Source organism: Pseudophryne corroboree, chromosome 1 (genome assembly GCF_028390025.1).
Source record: "Pseudophryne corroboree isolate aPseCor3 chromosome 1, aPseCor3.hap2, whole genome shotgun sequence".
Taxonomy (NCBI): Eukaryota; Metazoa; Chordata; class Amphibia; order Anura; family Myobatrachidae; genus Pseudophryne; species Pseudophryne corroboree.
The window spans coordinates 665,426,556-665,448,118 of NC_086444.1; the positions used below are offsets into that span (position 1 = coordinate 665,426,556).

The 21,563-nt window shown below is 47.2% G+C and overlaps 1 protein-coding gene and 1 pseudogene across 8 annotated transcripts in view; one reads left to right on the forward strand and one right to left on the reverse strand.

Annotated features, from left to right (window-relative positions):
- Positions 1-21,563, reverse strand: part of SUSD1 (sushi domain containing 1) — a 669,144-nt gene that overhangs the window by 627,458 nt on the left and 20,123 nt on the right. The window lies entirely within an intron of this gene.
- Positions 4,182-4,300, forward strand: LOC134944497 (5S ribosomal RNA; annotated as a pseudogene).

The window sequence follows — 21,563 nt, forward strand, 5'->3', positions numbered from 1 at the left end:
GGAGAGAAACTTGTCACGATAATTAAGTTCTCTAGTCTTGTTGTTCTTCTTGTTCTGCTGTCATCTCAAAGGTGCTGTCTCTCAGTCTTCCAAACGAACATTCCGGTGATGCAATATTCCCTCCAAACCAGCGATCTTTCTGTAAGGAGAAAAAAATCTTGCATTGCCATTTGTCTAACTGAGGTGTGACATACCATCTTTAAAACATGAGTGAGAAGAGGAAAAAAACAAAAGAAAGAGAGAGAACAATTCATATATGTATATATAACATAACACATCAATAAACACCAGAAAAAGAAAGAAACATTTTTCAACATAAACATTTTCTAAAACATTGTCAGATCATCAGGCTGTCATATCTACATGTCTAATGGTTTCCTTGCGCAGTCCCTCCCCCCCAGCACTTCCACATTCCATTGTCTGTATCTGGCCAGAATACATTGATGCGGATAGGTCATGCTGGGGTTTGGTAGACTTCTGCAAAGACCGAGTATATATGTAATGTTTGAATCCTACCAATAATCGTCAGAGATGGGGAGAGAGAAAAAGAAACATTTCACAGATACATTTACAACGTTTCACCCGGTCATTCCTGTGTCTTCAGGGAATGACCTCCCAATTTATTAACTATAACCTCAGGCTTACCATCAGTCCTAATGATCACCTTTCTTGATTGCACATTATGGGTGTGGCTCAAAATTCTTCCTATATGATCCCTGTTTATAATTGTGTGTGTTTTAATTTTGTTCATTTCTTGGTCTAGGGGGTCTGACTTTATGTGGGTTATTACAGTCGCTGGCATAATGCCCTTCTCTTCTACAATGATAACAAACTTTGGGTTTCCTCCAAGTGTCAATGACCTGAGGTCTTGGTTGATTTGATGCCTCCTCAAACGCTCGGATGCTCATCGCCATCAACCGTTTTCCCTGTGCTTCCCTGATTTCTTGGATATTATGATTATGTCGTTGTCTAGGGGGCTGATGTGACTTTTGTCTACTTCCTGATCTACAATCTCTTGCAAAATGACCTTCCTTCTGGCAATTGTAACAGACTTCCACATTTGAATTTCTCGCAGGGGTTTGGGGCTTATGCTGGAGTGGTCTTGTGGTTAGGGCCTGTATACTTGCGGCCATTAATTTATCACTTTGTGACTCTCTGTATCTGGTGATATTTCGATCAATATCAATAGCGGCCTCTCTTAATGCGGCCACTGAGATATTTCTCCAGTTTGGGTTGGTGGTCTGTACCCTTGTTCTCAATACCTCCTTTAAACCATTCATTAATACCTTAACCGCTATTTCTCTATGCTGCGCGCATGTTTTGATGTCTGTGATCCCAGTGTTCCTAGCCATTACTTGCAGTGCTCGATTGAAATAATTGGAAATACTTTCCCTTTCGTTTTGTCTTATGGAGAAGATTTCATTCCACTTGACAACGGCAGGGAAATATACTTCCAACTGTTGGTTTATCTGCTTAATACATTCCTGATTGTGTTCCTCCGTTTGAGGTACTTCTGTGTCTAATTGACAATCAGTAATAAATTTCGCAGGGTCAACACTGGAGGGCAAACATGCCCTCAGCACTGTCCGCCAATCTTTGTTGGTGGGTTCTGTTGAGTTTCCTAGTTCTTTAATGAACCTTTGACATGCGACTAGATTTTTCCTTGGATCAGGAAATTCGGACATAATTGATCTCAATTCGGTCCGGGACCAGGGACAGCGCATTGCACTGTCCTGGACGGGAATGGTTCCCTGATCGTCAGTCTTCCCATTGGGGACTGTGATCACCCTGACAGGACTAAACTCAATTACATCACCTTGTTTTGGTCTTACAATATGGGGTACATTTGTTTGTGCGTGATATAAAACATTGTACGTACCTGTGGACACGACCTCACCTGACCCTCCGTTAGGGGGTTTGATTATTGCCTTTACCGATTTGGTCGCGTCCACCTGGATGTCTTGTGTGATGGCTGCTGGAAGTGGTGCCGACATCGTGTTGAGTTCACTTTCTTGCTCGTATTCCTGAGGGAAGTTTGACATGGGGTGCAACTTGCACGGGTTAATAGTTGTACATTTAACAGCATTACAATTATCATCGTTATGTTTATTACACTTATTCTTATCATCTATACTACAGTTGCTAAGTGCGTTTTTATTGTTCACCATTGTGCCTTTCTCCGCAACCATAATCCTCTCCATTGCCACATCTCTCCTCCCAAGATGAGAGTCAGGTATGTCAGTTAGCTCTTTTTGCATTTCACTTTCCTGTTGCCATAACTTTAAACAGTCATAATGTTTGATCCGTCTCTTTGCTGGTTCAATAAGACCTATCCTTCTCCTTAGATTTAGTAACACTTCTGGGCTAAAGCTACCTATTCTTGGGAATTTCTCCCCGTCATGTACAGTCATTCTTTCCCATTCATCACATAAAACCTCTGTGTGTGAACCGTATTTTTCACACATTACATACCTGGCCGACCCTATTGGTCGGTTTACTAAATCAACCCGAACCGAGGTTGATCGCCCCCTACCTGAACAACTGGCCCCCATAACTTGCAGGTGTTGCTTTTCTTCAGCGAACCCTTACAAAAACCAAGATGTCCGGGGCAGGCTGGCGGTGAAGTTTACCGAGTACTCCACTCACTTCTCGCCCACGTTGGCCAGTAACACAATCACTGTATCCAGAGCTGTTGTACCCAACCTAGGGCCCCTGTGAACCTTTATTTACTGGGGCGCGTCTATTCTGAGAAATTGCAATCTATCCGGAGGATACAAGTCGATCACAGTAGCTAATTAACTAATTAACACATATCCGTCTGATTGGAGGATCCAGGTTATCCTGCAGTTAAAAGCACCGCCGGGATCCAGCCCTCAACAGGAAGTGACCAAGCCCGGTGTACGGGTGAAACGCGTCTTCCGACATCACCATTTCTCTCTGACTGATAGAAGCCACGGTTGTTCTCCAGCATCAGTGTACTCAGAGCTTCCTCTGACTGTTCCGTCTCCGTTGTAGCAGTGGACGGCTTCCCGCACTTGCGATCGTCCCCGCCAGGCCGGCGGCGCCCGGCGCCCTCTCCTCCCTCACTGATCGAGACACCGGGGTCTCTACTAAGCCAGCGGCACCTGTAATCACGGGACGGCTTCACAGGACTACTCAGTGGACGGCTTCCCGCACTTGCGATCGTCCCCGCCAGGCCGGCGGCGCCCGGCGCCCTCTCCTCCCTCACTGATCGAGACACCGGGGTCTCTACTAAGCCAGCGGCACCTGTAATCACGGGACGGCTTCACAGGACTACTCAGTGGACGGCTTCCCGCACTTGCGATCGTCCCCGCCAGGCCGGCGGAGCCCGGCGCCCTCTCCTCCCTCACCAATCGAGACACCGGGGTCTCTACTAAGCCAGCGGCACCTGTAATCAAGGGACGGCCTCACAGGACTACTGTAAGGGTCTTTTCAGCACAATACCCAGCGCGGTAATATCAGCCCCTTTTTTTTTTTTTTCTTCATCTTTGTACTTGTATTTCATTATTTTGAATACAAGATATTTATCAGTAGTTAATGACCTGCTATCATTGCACAGTCATTTATTATGCTGGATGTTATAAAAAATATTTTGTCTGATTAAAGTCAATTCAATGGTTTTCCAGGTTATCAGCTAACCTGTTCCAGCATTACAGTTACATGAACATCCACAATATTTCTTGTACTCTATATCCTAATTTGCTATTTACTGTATATACATTAGGATAATAGCTGGGATTTGATCCAAACCCCTATACACTTGCTGTTTTAAGATATACCACTGTCAAATTTGCTACATTTCCCTGTCATTCTTATTGTCTCCTTCTAACATCTAACATCCTGCAGCTGGATACTTTTTTACAGCCTGCTGGTTACATTGTCATTCCTTTCTATATTTGGGTTTTGTTTCGCTCTCTCTGACATTTTATGTCTTGCAAATTTCTGAATCTCAACATTGTCAAAATCTCAAGCAGTTTTATCTATTTTCATTCATCTCTGTATTTCGTGGACTCTCACCATTGATTCAGGGCCAAGCACCTGTCTAACATTGGCTGCAGATCCATCTGGCTTCCTCTACCTCTAATATCTGTCTTAAATAACTATGTAATTTCGTGGACTCTCATCAGTGATTCCAGAGCTTCCAATTATTGTTCAAATTCCTCTACTATCATACCACACTGGAAACGCCCGAAGCCGTCTGATCTCGGAAGCTAATCAGTGTCGGGCTGGGTCAGTACTCAAATGGGCGACCATTGAGGAATACTCAGTTTAGTAGAGCCCATTGGTCTAGCCCTATAGTGTCTAACACTGACAGATGATTCGCACTGCCACCTTACTTTCCACCCTTTATTATCGATAAGATTAACCAGCATCTGGACTGTTGTATTTATTTTGAATTTGACACTGACAAGGAACACGTCATAATGTGGTAGAACGTGCCGTTTAAAAATCTAAACAATTTGTTTATAAACAATCAGAATCTCTTCTATCAGTCAGAATTTAGTTTTCATTGTGTATCAAGTACTTTGTACTATCTGAATATACTATCATCTTCTTTGACCATTATCTTCTTTATGAACCACTTGTTATCTTAATCTTGTTGAATTATTAAAAATTTACACTTTTAATCTATTCTGACTATTATTTAAAATTCATTTCAAGTTAAAGAGTGCGCCCACAAAAGAGTCTTCTTTTCTCCGTAATTTCTCATCACCTGGCTCTGTGCCGCCTCCTGACTCTGAACTCGGGAACCCAAGTTTTGGATGGCGCTTGACTCTGGGTTCCGATCCCCCGTGTCCATGTGGCCTGAGTATACTGTCACTGACCTGGGTTGAGAGTGTTGAGAACTCGGGGGTTCTTCCGATGATAGGGAAGAGGAACCACAGCTGGGCCGGAGCAGAGATGGCCGGATGCAGGTTTTCCTCATGCAGAACTTAGCTGTTGTAACCGACGTGTAATGCTAAAGAATTAGTTGTGGCCAAGGCTTGGGGCGATGCTGAAGTACACAGAAGAATGAAGAACTTGTGAGCGATGTTGAAGAAATGAATATAGATTTGAGAACGATGTTGAAGCACACAGAAGAATGAAGAACTTGTGAGTGATGCTGAAGAGATGAATGAAGATTTGAGAATGATGTTGAAGCACACAGAAGAGTGAAGAACTTGTGAGTGATGCTGAAGAAATAAATGAGGATTTGAGATTCAGTGTAACTCTGGAAGTTTGGGAGGCGTTCCACTTAGGGATACCCTGTAATACTGGAAGCACAGGAGGTGTCCCTCTGAGAGATACACTGTAACGCTGGTAACACAGAGAATGTCCCACTGAGTGATACACTGTAACGCTGGTAGCACAGGGAATGTCCAACTGAGAGATACTCTGTAACGCTGGTAGCACAGGGAAGGTTCCACTGAGTAATACACTGTAACGCTGGTAGCACAGGGAATGTCCCACTGAGAGATACTCTGTAACGCTGGAACACAGGAGACGTTCAGCTTGAGAACACGCTAAACGCTGCTAGCACTGGTGATCATTGGAAAAGACGATACTCATGCGCCGGGGCTCTGTACGGCGTCTGCCTTTGAACTTCCTGCCTTCTCCCGATTGGCAGAAGGGGCCGATGACGTCACCCGCTCACCACGCTCTCGTGGATGCCGGGCGCAATGGCGGCACCCACACCCCGGGAACCCGCCGGAGGCAGCGCCAGCAAGACGCGACGACCCAGGGCCCACCAGGGGCGACGACCGCCGGGAGACCCAGCGCACCCGAGCGGTAAGCGCGGCAGCCGCAGCGCCGCGAGTGTGACAACACCTCTGCAAAGACTTCTTGGTGGAGGCCCCATTCTGCATGTCTTTCTGCCCAGAGGAGGATCTTTGTCACCTCTGCCATCGCCGCTCTGCTTTTCGTTCCGCCCTGACGGTTTATGTACCCGACTGCTGTTACATTGTCCAACTGGATCTGTACGGGTTGATCCTGAAGAAGATGACCCACTTGTAGAAGGCCGTTGTAAATGGCTCTCAACTCCTGAAGACAGGTTTCTTGACTTGACCATCTTCCTTGGAGGCTTTCTCCCTGTGTGACTGCATCCCAGCCTCGGAGACTTGCATCCGTGGTTACTAGGACCCAGTCCTGAATCCTGAACCTGCGTCCCTCTAGTAGGTGAGAACTGTGTAGCCACCACAGGAGCGAAATTCTGGCTTTGGATGACAGGATTATCTTCCGGTGCATGTGTAGATGGGATCCAGACCACTTGTCCAACAGGTCTCACTGGAATACTCTGGCATGGAATCGGCCAAACTGTATGGCCTCGTAGGCCGCTACCATCTTCCCCAACACCCGAATGCATTGATGAATCGACACTCTTGTTGGTTTCAGAATTTGTTTGACCATTCTCTGGATTTCCAGAGCCTTTTCTACTGGAAGAAATACCCTCTGTACTTCTGTGTCCAGTATCATCCCCAGAAAAGACAATCTTGTCGTCGGTTCCAATTGTAACTTTGGAAAACTTATGATCCAACCATGATGTTGAAGTACTGTCAGGGAGAGTGCCATGTGTTGCACCAACTTTTCCCTGGATCTCTCTTTTATCGGGAGATCTTCCAGGTCAGGAATTCAATTGACTCCTTGTTGTTGAAGGATGACCATCATCTCTGCCATCACCTTGGTGAAAAACCCTCAGTGCCGTGGAAGGTCCTAACGGCAACGTCTGAAATTGGTAATGACAATTCTGTATTGCGAATCTCCGATAAGCTTGATGTGGAGGATAAATGGGAACATGTAAGTAGGCATCTTTTATGTCTACTGACACCATAAAGTCCCCTCCTCCAGACTGGAAACCACTGCCCTCAGGGATTCCATCTTGAACTAGAACCTTTGCAGGTAGAGATTCAGAGTATACAGGTTTAGAATCGGTATGACCGAGCCGTCCGGCTTCGGAACCACGAATAGGGTTGCAATAAAACCCTTCCCCTTGTTGTCACAAGGGAACCAGGACAAAAACTTGATCCTGACACAATTTTTTTATTGCTGCTGCCACCACTTCCCTATCTGGGATAGAAGCTGGTAAGGTCGATTTGAAAATATGGCCTGGGGAAATGTCTCGAAACTCCAGTTTGTACCCGTGGGACTCTATTTGTATGACCCATGGGTCTAGGCCAGATTGAACCCAGAACTGACTGAAGAGTTTCAGACGTGCCCCCACCTGAGCGGACTCCGGCAAGGGAGCCCCAGCGTCATGCTGAAAATTTGGCAGGAGCAGAGGTTGATTTCTGCTCCTGTGATCCTGGAGACGCTGTGGACTTTATTTCCTTTTCCCCTTTCTTTACCCACAAAGAAAGGGGAACCTTTACCCTTTTTTGTAATTTTTGGGCCTAAATGACTGCATCTGAGAGTGATGCGTCTTTTTCGCCAGCACAGGAGCAATAGGCAAGAATGTTGACTTACCTGCGGTAGCCGCAGAAACTAAAGCATCCAGCCTATCTCCAAATAAGGAAATAAGGACTCACCTTAATACGGGAGAGCCTCCATATTCCTTTTGGAATCTGTGTCAGCCTTCCATTGGCGAATCCACAACGCCATCCGTGCTGAGATTGCCATGGTAGCGGCTCTTGATCCCAAGAGACCAATATCTTTCATGGTTTCTAGCATGTATGCAGCAGGGTCTTTGATATGACCTAACGTTAGGAGTATCTCGTCTCTATCTATTGTGTCAATGTCTAATGACAAGTTTTCTGACCACTTTTCAATAGCACCACTCACCCACGCACAGGCAATGGTAGGCCTAAGTAGTGTCCCATTGGCCACATAAATAGATTACAATGTAGACTCCAATTTGCGGTCTGCCGGAAGCCGTCCCAGGCGCAGGGAGAAACACCTTTTTCCTTTAACCGTGACAGGGCACTGTCTAAAATGGAGGGTGACTCCCACCTTTTCCTGTCCTCTGCATGGAAAAAGCTAAGCTACATAACTTCTTTTGGGAATCTGAAATTTCTCTTCGGGTTAAACCAGACTCCCTCCCAGAGACTGTTCAGCTCATGAGGTGGAGGGAAAGTTACATTACTTCTTTACTAAAGTAAGCCTGCTCCTGTGGTAAAGGAGGGGGCCCCGTAACTTCTAATACCTCCTTTATAGCTAAAAACATGTTTTGAATGTTTTTCGCTAACTTAGGACCCATTCCCCTGGAATCAATAGTGGCAACACAGGAATCAGCGTCTGTGTCGGTATCAGTACATACTACTTGTGCAAAAGTTTATGTGACCCAGAGGGGTCCCCTGTGGATGAAAGGCAGAACTATTAAAAATCACATCTTCAACAGATTATTTTCAGTTTTCTGCATGAGACTGACTTATCCAATCTCTTACTGATATGATTCACACTATCACGTAAATCTTTCACCCAGTCAGGCTCTTGGTGTCACATTACAACTCTGTGCCCCTAACATGGCTCCCACAGAGGAAGAGCTCCCTGCCTCAGACAGGTCACACACGTGCACAATCACACCTCAGACACTCCGGGGCTTATAGGGGACAGACCCACGGTAAAATCTGTCAGAGGGACACAGAAAAAGCATTGCCAGTCCACAACTCAGCGCTTAAATAAAAAATGCCTGTGTCATGTACTTTGTACACAGAGACTTTCCGCTCTCTATATATATATATATATTGTCAATAATAGGTTATAGTACCACAATATACACTTTCCCCCCCTTTTTGCACTCTGATACTAAAATCATAAGTTGAGAGGAGGATCAGCATTTCTTCCCTTATTTTTTGCTGGAAGAAAATGGTGCTGAGCAGTGTGCTTGCTTCCTGAGGAAGAAGCCCCGCCCCCTGCAATGGCGTGGTTTTTCCTCAGCAAACATGAGGTAACATTTATACTGGCGGGGGTGTAGGATTGTGCCACGGCATAATATGCTACTTTTGCCAGTGTAAGAAAAGGTTTTCATGCTGCCCAGGCCCCCCCCCCCGCTGTGTGCTGTGTATGGGTAGCATGTACGCGCAGCATTCCCGCTTCTTAAAGTCTTAAAGTGCCCATGGCTCCTGCGGAACTATCTACACCCCATGGTACTGAAGTGAACCCCAGCATCCTCTAGGACGTATGAAAAAGGTAGATAATTCTAAGCTAGAGAATTCTAATTATTTTAAGCTTACCTTGTACTTTGTGAAAAAATTGTTAACATTGCAACTGAGCAGATCTATGTAGTGTGTAACTGCATGAGATTGGATGTGTGGCTGCACACTATATAGACCTGCTCAATTGCAATGCTGATTATTTTTTTTACAAAGAACCAGTAGCTTCATATAGGGTACATAGTTTTTAAATATTTAAATTGCACAATGAGTAGGCTGTTTGATTAGAATTTAACAGGTTATAGGTTTGGATCCTGGGTATGGGAGTATATATAAATGTGTTATTTGAAAAAAAGGGTATTGTAACTGAGTTACAACGAGCTCTCAAGTGCATGAATGTGGTATAAAGAGGAATTGTGTCCAAATCCATTTTCTTGCAGTGGTCTATAAATGTCTGCGTATTATATAGATATATATATATATATATATATATACAATACATATATATATATATATATATATAATATGGGATGGGACATCATAACACGGGCTTGCTCTGGGAATGATCTTGTCATGCCCCTCGCCCACGAGGCATGCTACTTATTTGCCTGTTGAAAAAATGGGGGAGGGGCGCTAATTCTCTCTTTGGCACAGGGCACCAAAAAGTCTAGTTTCGGCACTGTCTGCCCCCATGTGGTGGTGATGGTGGTTGTGGTGATGTTGGTGGGGTGGGATGTAATGACACTATGTGGGGTGGGGGTTTAGTAACACTATGATGAGGTAGGGATATAGTAATGCTATGTGGGGTTTCATAATACTACAGTATATGGGAGCAGATATGGCAGTGTATTAATGTTGCACATATAAACTTATACACACACAGTACTATATACTACTACATACACAGACCATGGTGCTTTTTGTATAGACATTTATCCATCACACAATGTTAACCACCTCTTATGCCAATGTTCCATAATTTGCCATGCAATATGGCATTCCCAAGTGTCTGCATTGTGACAAATACTCCACTCAGCAAATATGCTCCTTAAAACATAGCATCTCCTATGTTTACTCAGATTCAAGGGTAATTGCCATCAAAACAACTGATAGCAGACAATTATATGTTCCTGGGGTTTAGCAGACACTTTGACCAGTGAAGTGTTTAGTTCTGATGTTCTAGAGTTCCACATCTCCCGGCTAGTGCATGTGCAGACATGAATTCATTTTATAAAAATCCTGTCAATTAATTAACTGTAACTGAGGAACTGTGTACTTGCCCTTATTTCTCATATTTCAATGCAGTGGCGGAACTAGCGAGCGGTGGGCCCAGGTGCGACAAAATGCTTTGGGCCCCCCCACATCCCCCCCCACACACATCCCATCCAAGTCCACCCCCTCACCCCTGGAGAGGATCTGGTGAGGGGGACCTGCTCAGTGCCAGAGAAATGGATACCTAGCAACAGTGCCGTAACTAGACATTTTAGCACTGTGTGCAAGAAACGGCATCGGAGCCCCACCCCTGCATGCAAAAATACATAGTGGCGTGGCTTCGTGGGGAAGGGGTGTGGCCACAAAATAATACCAATTCATAAAACGGTACACAGTAGTCTCCATTATTCAAATTACGCCGCACAGTAGCACCACTACACCAGGTAGAGACCCTTTTACACCTTACAGCGGACAGATTCCTCTTTTTACACATTACAGCAGACAGCGTGCACTTTTTACACATAACGGCAGACAGCGTGCCCTTTTTACACATAACGGTAGACAGCGTGCACTCTTTACACATTACGGCAGGCAGATTCCCCATTTTTACACATTGCGGCAGGCAGATTACCCCTTTTTACACATAGCGGCAGGCAGATTACCCCTTTTTACACATAGCGGCAGGCAGTCCCCCATTTTTACACATTGCGGCAGGCTGATTCCCCCTTTTTACACATTACGTCAGGCAGTCCCCCCTTTTTACACATTGCGGCAGGCTGATTCCCCCTTTTTGCACATTACGTCAGGCAGTCCCCCTTTTTACACATTGCGGCAGGCTGATTCCCCTTTTTACACATAGCGGCAGGCAGTCCCCCATTTTTACACATAGCGGCAGGCAGGCCCAAGAAAAAAGAAAGAGAAAGAAAGAAAGAAAGAAAGAAAAAGATAAAAAGAAAGAAAGAAGAATTATACTTACCCTCTCCGCCGGCTCAGGCTCCTCGGTGCAGCCGCGTCAGACGATTCCCGGGCAGTAGAGGAGGTGGAGGACGGAGGTGAAGAAGGGAGCCGCAGCAGCGCTTTGTTACTGGTGGAGGCACTGCTGCTGCTGCCCCTCTGCTTCCCTATAGGCTGTTCTCGGAAGACAGCCTATAGTGAAGCAGAGGGGCAGCAGCAGCAGCGCCTCCACCAGTAACAAAGCGCTGCTGCGGCTCCCTCCTTCACCTCCCTCCTCCTCCTTCCCCCGTCCGTGCCGCTGCTCCTCTCCTCTCCGGGCGGCTGTGCGCTGCAGGCAGCGGTTGCCTGCAGCGCACAGCGGCATGTAATGAGTCAGTTTGACTCATTACATGCTTGGGCCCCTGGACAGAGGCGGGCCCCAGTGCAACGCACTGCTTGCACTGCCGGTAGTTCCGCCTCTGTTTCAATGATTAGATGTAAATGATAATAAATGATTTAATGGATATTGTCGCAGATGATTACACTAAGCTTACTCAGGTTGGATCGCAATTGGCGATCCAACGGCAAAAATTACAATGATGCAGGTGCAATACCACCGGCAACACCCACTCTTCTCACATAGGTAGCCGGGCAGCGCTGAAGCTCTTCCTTGCCTCCCGGCTCCCCCCGTGTTCTGGGAGAGATGACGCCTCCCCAGCCCGCTCCCAGCCCACCCACAATGCCCTGTGCTGTGAAGAGCTGCAGCGTAAGGCGGGAAGGAAGAGATGAGAGGTCTGCCAGCTGGTCAAAGGTAAGTATATCACATCTTTCTCTCTCTCAGACTCTGCCCGCCTAATGTGTTAAAAGGGGGGCTCTGCCTGCCTTAATGTGTAAAAAGGGGGGCTCTGCCTGCCGTTATGTGTAAAAAGGGGGATCTGCCTGTCGTTATGTGTAAAAACGGTGACCCTGCTGCTTAATGTGTAAAAAGGGGGACTCTGCTGCTTAATGTGTAAAAGAGGTACTCTGTCTAACGTAATGTGTAAAAAGGGGGACTTTGCCTGCCTAATGTGTAAAAAGGTGGACTCTGCTGCTGTAATGAGCATAAAGGAGATGCTGCCTACCTAATGTGTAAAAAGGTGGACTCTTCTGCCGTAATGTTTAAAAAGGGGGTCTCTGCTTCCGTAATGTGTAAAAAGTGGATCCTGCCTGGCATAATTTGTAAAAAGGGGGTCTCTGCTGCCGTAATGTGTAAAAAGGGATCCTGCCTGCCGTAATGTGTAAAAAGTGGGGCTCTGCCTGCCGTAATGTGTAAAAGGGGGACTTTGCTGCTGTAATTTGTAAAAGAGGACTATGCCTGCCGTAATGTGTAAAAGGGAGCTCTACCTGCCTAATGTGTAAAAGGGGGCTCTACCTGCCTAATGTGTAAAAGGGGGCTCTACCTGCCATAATGTGCAAAGTGGACTCTACCTGTTGTACTGTGTAAAAGCGGACTTCTCCTGCCATAATGTGTAAAAGGGGACTCTAACTGCCATAATGTATAAAAGAGAGGTCTGCTGCTGTAATGTGTAAAAGGGGACTGTACCTGTCAATACTGTGTAAAAGGGGACTCTGCATGCCGTAATGTGTAACGGGAGTCTACCTGCCGTACTGTGTAAAAGAGGACTCTACCTAGCGTAATGTGTAAAACGGAACTCTACCTGCCATATTGTGTAAAAGGGTACTCTACCTGGCGCAATGTGTGAAAGGGGACACTACCTGGTGTAATGTGTGATAGGGGCTCTACCTGGAGTAATGTGTAAAATGGGCTCTACCTGGTATAATGTTGATAGGGGCTCTACTTGGCATAATGAGTAAAAGGGGACTCTACCTGGTGTAATGTGTGGTAGGGGCTCTACCTGGACTAATGTGTAAAAAGGGGCTCTACCTGGTGTAAAGTGTGTAAGTGGTGCTACTGTGCGGTGTAAATTGAATAATGGAGACTACAGTACAGAATAACATGAATTGGTATTATGTTTAGGCCACGCCCCTTTCCCGTGAAGCCACGCCCCTATTTCTCTATCGTCCTAGTGGATGCTGGGGTTCCTGAAAGGACCATGGGGAATAGCGGCTCCGCAGGAGACAGGGCACAAAAAGTAAAGCTTTTTCAGATCAGGTGGTGTGCACTGGCTCCTCCCCCTATGACCCTCCTCCAGACTCCAGTTAGATTTTTGTGCCCGGCCGAGAAGGGTGCAATCTAGGTGGCTCTCCTAAAGAGCTGCTTAGACAAAGTTTAGCTAGGTTTTTTATTTTACAGTGATTCCTGCTGGCAACAGGATCACTGCAGCGAGGGACTGAGGGGAGAAGGAGTCAACTCACCTGCGTGCAGGATGGATTGGCTTCTTGGCTACTGGACATCAAGCTCCAGAGGGACGATCACAGGTACAGCCTGGATGGTCACCGGAGCCGCGCCGCCGGCCCCCTTGCAGATGCTGAAGTCAGAAGAGGTCCAGAATCGGCGGCTGAAGACTCCTGCAGTCTTCTAAAGGTAGCGCACAGCACTGCAGCTGTGCGCCATTTTCCTCTCAGCACACTTCACACGGCAGTCACTGAGGGTGCAGGGCGCTGGGAGGGGGGCGCCCTGGGAGGCAAATGAATACCTATAAAGGCTAAAAATACCTCACATATAGCCCTAGAGGCTATATGGAGATATTTAACCCCTGCCTGATTTTTCTAAATAGCGGGAGACGAGCCCGCCAGAAAAGGGGCGGGGCCTATCTCCTCAGCACACGGCGCCATTTCCTCTCACAGCTCCGCTGGTCAGGACGGCTCCCAAGTCTCTCCCCTGCACTGCACTACAGAAACAGGGTAAAACAGAGAGGGGGGGGCAAATTTATGGCGATATTTTGATATAACAAAGCAGCTATAAGGGAGCACTTATTATAAGGCTATCCCTGATATATATATAGCGCTTTTGGTGTGTGCTGGCAAACTCTCCCTCTGTCTCCCCAAAGGGCTAGTGGGTCCTGTCTTCGTTAGGAGCATTCCCTGTGTGTCTGCTGTGTGTCGGTACGTGTGTGTCGACATGTATGAGGACGATATTGGTGTGGAGGCGGAGCAATTGCCAAATATGAGGATGTCACCCCCTAGGGAGTCGACACCAGAATGGATGCCTTTATTTATGGAACTACGGGATAGTGTCAACACGCTAAAGCAGTCGTTTGACGACATGAGGCGGCCGGACAATCAATTAGTGCCTGTCCAGGCGACTCAAACACCGTCAGGGGCTGTGAAACGCCCTTTGCCTCAGTCGGTCGACACAGACCCAGACGCAGGCACTGACTCCAGTGGTGACGGTGACGATTCAACCGTATTTTCCAGTAGGGCCACACGTTATATGATTTTGGCAATGAAGGAGGCGTTACATTTAGCTGATACTACAGGTACCACTAAACAGGGTATTATGTGGGGTGTGAAAAAACTACCTATAGTTTTTCCTGAATCAGAAGAATTAAATGACGTGTGTAATGAAGCGTGGGTTGCCCCTGATAAAAAGCTGATAATTTCAAAGAAATTATTGGCATTATACCCTTTCCCGCCAGAGGTTAGGGAGCGCTGGGAAACACCTCCTAGGGTGGACAAGGCGCTAACACGCTTATCTAAACAAGTGGCGTTACCCTCTCCTGAGACGGCCGCACTTAAAGATCCATCAGATAGGCGGATGGAAAATATCCAAAAAAGTATATACACACATGCAGGTGTTATACTACGACCAGCTGTAGCGACTGCCTGGATGGGCAGTGCTGGGGTAGTTTGGTCAGAGTCCCTGATTGAAAATATTGATACCCTGGACAGGGACAATATTTTACTGTCGTTAGAACAAATAAAGGATGCATTTCTTTATATGCGTGATGCACAGAGGGATATCTGCACACTGGCATCACGGGTAAGTGCTATGTCCATTTCGGCCAGAAGAGCTTTATGGACGCGACAGTGGACAGGCGATGCGGATTCAAAACGGCATATGGAAGTTTTGCCGTATAAAGGGGAGGAGTTATTTGGAGTCGGTCTATCAGATTTGGTGGCCACGGCTACAGCCGGGAAATCCACCTTTCTACCTCAAGTCACTCCCCAACAGAAAAAGGCACCGACTTTTCAACCGCAGCCCTTTCGTTCCTTTAAAAATAAGAGAGCAAAGGGCTATTCATATCTGCCACGAGGCAGAGGTCGAGGGAAGAGACAGCAACACGCAGCTCCTTCCCAGGAACAGAAGCCCTCCCCGGCTTCTACAAAAGCCTCAGCATGACGCTGGGGTTTCTCAAGCGGACTCGGGGACGGTGGGCGGTCGTCTCAAAAATTACAGCGCGCAGTGGGCTCACTCGCAGGTAGATCCCTGGATCCTGCAGATAATATCTCAAGGGTACAGGTTGGAATTAGAGACAGATCCACCTCGCCGTTTCCTGAAGTCTGCTTTACCAACGTCCCCCTCCGAAAGGGAGACGGTTTTGGAAGCCATTCACAAGCTGTACTCTCAGCAGGTGATAGTCAAGGTACCTCTTCTACAACAAGGGAAGGGGTATTATTCCACTCTTTTTGTGGTACCGAAGCCGGATGGCTCGGTAAGGCCTATTCTAAATCTGAAGTCCTTGAACCTGTACATAAAGAAGTTCAAGTTCAAGATGGAGTCACTCAGAGCAGTGATAGCGAACCTGGAAGAGGGGGACTTTATGGTATCCTTGGACATCAAGGATGCGTATCTCCACGTTCCAATTTACCCCTCACACCAGGGGTACCTCAGGTTCGTTGTACAAAACTGTCACTATCAGTTTCAGACGCTGCCGTTCGGATTGTCCACGGCACCTCGGATCTTTACAAAGGTAATGGCCGAGATGATGATTCTTCTTCGAAGAAAAGGCATATTAATTATCCCATACTTGGACGATCTCCTAATAAGGGCGAGGTCCAGAGAACAGCTAGAGATGGGATTAGCACTGTCTCAAGAAGTGCTAAAACAGCACGGGTGGATTCTGAATATTCCAAAATCCCAGTTAATGCCGACAACTCGTCTGCTGTTCCTAGGGATGATTCTGGACACGGTTCAGAAAAAGGTTTTTCTCCCGGAGGAAAAAGCCAAGGAGTTATCCGACCTTGTCAGGAACCTCCTAAAACCAGGAAAGGTGTCTGTACATCAATGCACAAGAGTCCTGGGAAAAATGGTGGCTTCTTACGAAGCAATTCCATTCGGCAGATTCCACGCAAGAATTTTCCAAAGGGATCTGTTGGACAAATGGTCAGGGTCGCATCTTCAGATGCACCTACGGATAACCCTGTCTCCAAGGACAAGGGTGTCTCTTCTGTGGTGGTTGCAGAGTCCTCATCTATTGGAGGGCCGCAGATTCGGCATACAGGATTGGATCCTGGTGACCACGGACGCCAGCCTGAGAGGCTGGGGAGCAGTCACACAAGGAAGAAACTTCCAGGGAGTATGGACGAGCCTGGAAACGTCTCTTCACATAAACATTCTGGAACTAAGAGCAATATACAATGCTCTAAGCCAGGCAGAACCTCTGCTTCAGGGAAAACCGGTGTTGATCCAGTCGGACAACATCACGGCAGTCGCCCATGTGAACAGACAGGGCGGCACAAGAAGCAGGAGTGCAATGGCAGAAGCTGCAAGGATTCTTCGCTGGGCAGAGAATCATGTGATAGCACTGTCAGCAGTGTTCATCCCGGGAGTGGACAACTGGGAAGCAGACTTCCTCAGCAGACACGATCTTCACCCGGGAGAGTGGGGACTTCATCCAGAAGTCTTCCACATGCTGGTAACCAGTTGGGAAAGACCAATGGTGGACATGATGGCGTCTCGCCTCAACAAAAAACTGGACAGGTATTGCGCCAGGTCAAGAGATCCGCAGGCAATAGCTGTGGACGCGCTGGTAACGCCTTGGGTGTACCAGTCGGTGTATGTGTTTCCTCCTCTGCCTCTCATACCAAAAGTATTGAGAATTATACGGCAAAGAGGCGTAAGAACGATACTAGTGGTTCCGGATTGGCCAAGAAGGACTTGGTACCCGGAACTTCAAGAGATGATCACGGAAGATCCGTGGCCTCTACCTCTAAGGAGGGACTTGCTTCAGCAGGGTCCCTGTCTGTTTCAAGACTTACCGCGGCTGCGTTTGACGGCATGGCGGTTGAACGCCGGATCCTAAAGGAAAAAGGCATGCCGGAAGAAGTCATTCCTACTTTGATTAAAGCAAGGAAGGAAGTAACCGTGCAACATTATCACCGAATTTGGCGAAAATATGTTGCGTGGTGCGAAGATCGGAGTGCTCCGACGGAGGAATTTCAACTGGGTCGATTCCTACATTTCCTGCAATCAGGATTGTCTATGGGTCTCAAATTGGGATCTATTAAGGTTCAAATTTCGGCCCTGTCGATTTTCTTTCAAAAAGAATTGGCTTCAGTCCCTGAAGTCCAGACCTTTGTTAAGGGAGTGCTGCATATACAGCCTCCTGTGGTGCCTCCAGTGGCACCGTGGGATCTCAATGTGGTTTTGGACTTTCTAAAATCTCATTGGTTTGAACCACTAAATAAGGTGGATTTGAAATATCTCACTTGGAAAGTGACCATGCTTCTAGCCCTGGCTTCTGCCAGGAGAGTATCAGAATTGGCAGCTTTATCTTACAAAAGCCCATATCTGATTTTCCATTCGGACAGGGCAGAACTGCGGACTCGTCCGCATTTTCTCCCTAAGGTGGTGTCAGCATTTCATCTGAACCAGCCTATTGTAGTGCCTGCGGCTACAAGTGACTTGGAGGACTCCAAGTTACTGGACGTTGTCAGAGCATTAAAAATATATATTGCAAGGACAGCTGGAGTCAGAAAATCTGACTCGTTGTTTATATTGTATGCACCCAACAAGATGGGTGCTCCTGCGTCTAAGCAGACGATTGCTCGTTGGATCTGTAGCACAATCCAACTTGCACATTCTGTGGCAGGCCTGCCACAGCCTAAATCTGTAAAGGCCCACTCCACAAGGAAGGTGGGCTCATCTTGGGCGGCTGCCCGAGGGGTCTCGGCATTACAACTTTGCCGAGCAGCTACGTGGTCAGGGGAGAACACGTTTGTAAAATTTTACAAATTTGATACTCTGGCTAAGGAGGACCTGGAGTTCTCTCATTCGGTGCTGCAGAGTCATCCGCACTCTCCCGCCCGTTTGGGAGCTTTGGTATAATCCCCATGGTCCTTTCAGGAACCCCAGCATCCACTAGGACGATAGAGAAAATAAGATTTTACTTACCGATAAATCTATTTCTCGGAGTCCGTAGTGGATGCTGGGCGCCCATCCCAAGTGCGGATTATCTGCATAAATTGTACATAGTTATTGTTAACTAATTCGGGTTATTGTTGAAGGAAGCCATCTTTCAGAGGCTCCGCTGTTATCATACTGTTAACTGGGTTTAGATCACAGGTTGTACGGTGTGATTGGTGTGGCTGGTATGAGTCTTACCCGGGATTCAAAATCCTCCCTTATTGTGTACGCTCGTCCGGGCACAGTACCTAACTGGAGTCTGGAGGAGGGTCATAGGGGGAGGAGCCAGTGCACACCACCTGATCTGAAAAAGCTTTACTTTTTGTGCCCTGTCTCCTGCGGAGCCGCTATTCCCCATGGTCCTTTCAGGAACCCCAGCATCCACTACGGACTCCGAGAAATAGATTTATCGGTAAGTAAAATCTTATTATTTTTGTCACACACTGGCTCTGTGTTTGTATATTAAGGTGGGGGCGCTGATGCTGGTCTTGCCCACAACGTTAAAATGTCTAGTTACGGCACTGTTTCCTGGCAGTGGCCAGGTGCAGCTACCACCAAAATCAAGACTTGAAACGCAACCCACACAGTAATTCCATGGAAGCCACCACATGACTACATTATCTGCCCATCACAGTGTCACTTCCCTTACTGGTGCGTGAGTGAGTTCCGTTGGTCGATCCATGAAGTAATCACCTGGTTACGTGAGAGCAGGCTACTGTGTCTGTGTGTGTGTGTGTGTGTGTGTGTGTGTGTGTACATATCCCCTGTAGGCAGTAGCAATGGGGTTCTGTGCAGTGCGTCATTTTACATGTCACCCTGGCCCTAACACCCAGACGACCTCCCTGATCCCATCACATTGGTGATCAGCGCCTTCAACTATGCGGTAGACAGGCCGGTCACAGCCTTTCACAGTAAGTGCTGGAGCATGCTGAGACCATCACATTCTGCCTGGTCTCTCTCTGCTCTGTATGGGTTTGAGGGGAGGACGGTAGCATTGACTGTGGGGCGGGAGGGAGGGAAGGGATTTGGCATACACTGACTGCCTGGGAGGGTGGGGATTGTTTTAGGAAGGGTTAGGGTCCAATGAGGTCTAAATCCACCTATGGCATCATGTGTTCTTAATCCTGTGATTCTGCCACACACATAAAACAGGAATCATGAAATATAAAGGCTCTTTAGTGATTAGAAAAACAGAGACATTGTGATGAGTAGCTCTGGCAAGCATCCAAACCATGTTTTCTGCAATTTCCCTCAGCGACCTTGCAGCACCTCAACAATGCATGACTGCAATGTGACACAGCACTGACATCACATCCGATGAGCTACACAAGAAGGTCTGCTTACACAATCAAAAAACATTGCACCTGTGTCAACAGCACCAATGTACTCTGCAGCGCTTTACAGTTGGGAACACAGAAAATAATACAACAGAACCGGGTATTACCAAACAACCTAAAATGTAAAAATGCACTATGTTTAAGCTTGATCTGTAGAAAGATGTATAAATCTATTACTTAATAGTGATGCATGTTTTTTGGCACTTTTTCAACTTCAAATTTCTTTAGCTATTTAACACATATTCAAACAGTTTTATTTGGTACTGTACAATTAAGGGGTCTATTTACTAAGCCTTGGATGGAAATAAAGTGGACGGAGATAAAGTACCAGCCAATCAGCATATAACTGCCATGTTACAGGCTGGGTTTGAAAAATGACAGCTAGTAGCTGGTTGGTTGGTATTTAATCTCTGTCAACTTTATCTCAATGGGTGCGGCACACCCGTCCGTACCTCCCCCCCTCTGCCGCATGATGCAGGGAGAAGTGTATCACAATCTGCAGCTGCTGCCAAATGCTGACGAGTCACCCACGGTTGCTGCCTGCCGACCGACCCTGCCTCCCACCTGTTAGCGTCTCCCACCCACACACCAGGCAGCCAGTGACTCTCGGTTCCTGCTCCTGGTGGGTACAAGATGGCAGCACCCATGCGCAGCGGGGAAGCGGCTGTAGGTAATGGAGAGTTCAGTCTCAGATGACTGGGAGATCCTGGTGCGCAATCTCAGGTCAGATTACAGTATCCCTGCTGCCCAGCAGCTTCTGGCTCACTAGGATTGTGCTGCTGAGGTCTATAGCGGCTGTATACTGAGTGTGAGCTGTATGTCGTGTGAGGGTGTGCTGTATGCATGTACTGTGCTGTGCATGCTGTATGTGGTGTGAGGGCATGCTGTATATATACTACTGTATGAGTGTGAGCTATATATGCTGTGAGTGGGAGCTGCCATGCTGTGTCTACTGTGAGTGGGAGCTGCCATTCTGTGCTGGGGGGGTTGCCTACTGTCAACCTGCTTCCCCAGTCATTCACTATCTCCCTGTCACCTCTGCCTCCACAGACACCCATTATCTGGGTGGTCTTCACTTTGCCGGCGGTCGGGCTCCTGGCAACCAGCATACTGTCGCCGGAATCCCGAACGCCGGCATACCGACATTTCTTCTCCCTCTTGGGGGTCCACGACCCCCCCTGGAGGGAGAATAGATAGCGTGGCGCGCGTAGCCACAGTTACTCCACAGTTACCAACTATTTGCCTGTCACCCCTGCCACCACAGTCACCCATCTACTTTTTTTTTTTTGGGGGGGGGGGGCAGCCAATAATGTTGTGCCTAGGGGCGGCCAGACCCCTAAATCCGCCACTGGGAGACACGCCTGTTATCGTACTGTTTCCAGCAAGGGAATACCACCAGGGATAGGGACCTTCATATTCCACGCTCCCTATAAGATGGTTATTGGACCTTTTCCCCCCTTTGACACAATGGGTTCACATTTGATTGGTGCCATGGCATTACACTATATGCCTTTCATTTGTTTCCTTACATGTAACACGAATTGAAAACTTTGTTATCGGGGTGAGCGCCTGACTATTCTCCCCTTTATGATAATTGACATTCTGTCTGTAAACACTTGAGTATAGATCTCTAATTAGTAGATTCCAAGCAATGGATTATAAGAGAGTCACCTGCCACTAGTCACCTGCTACTTTCCTTTTCAACCT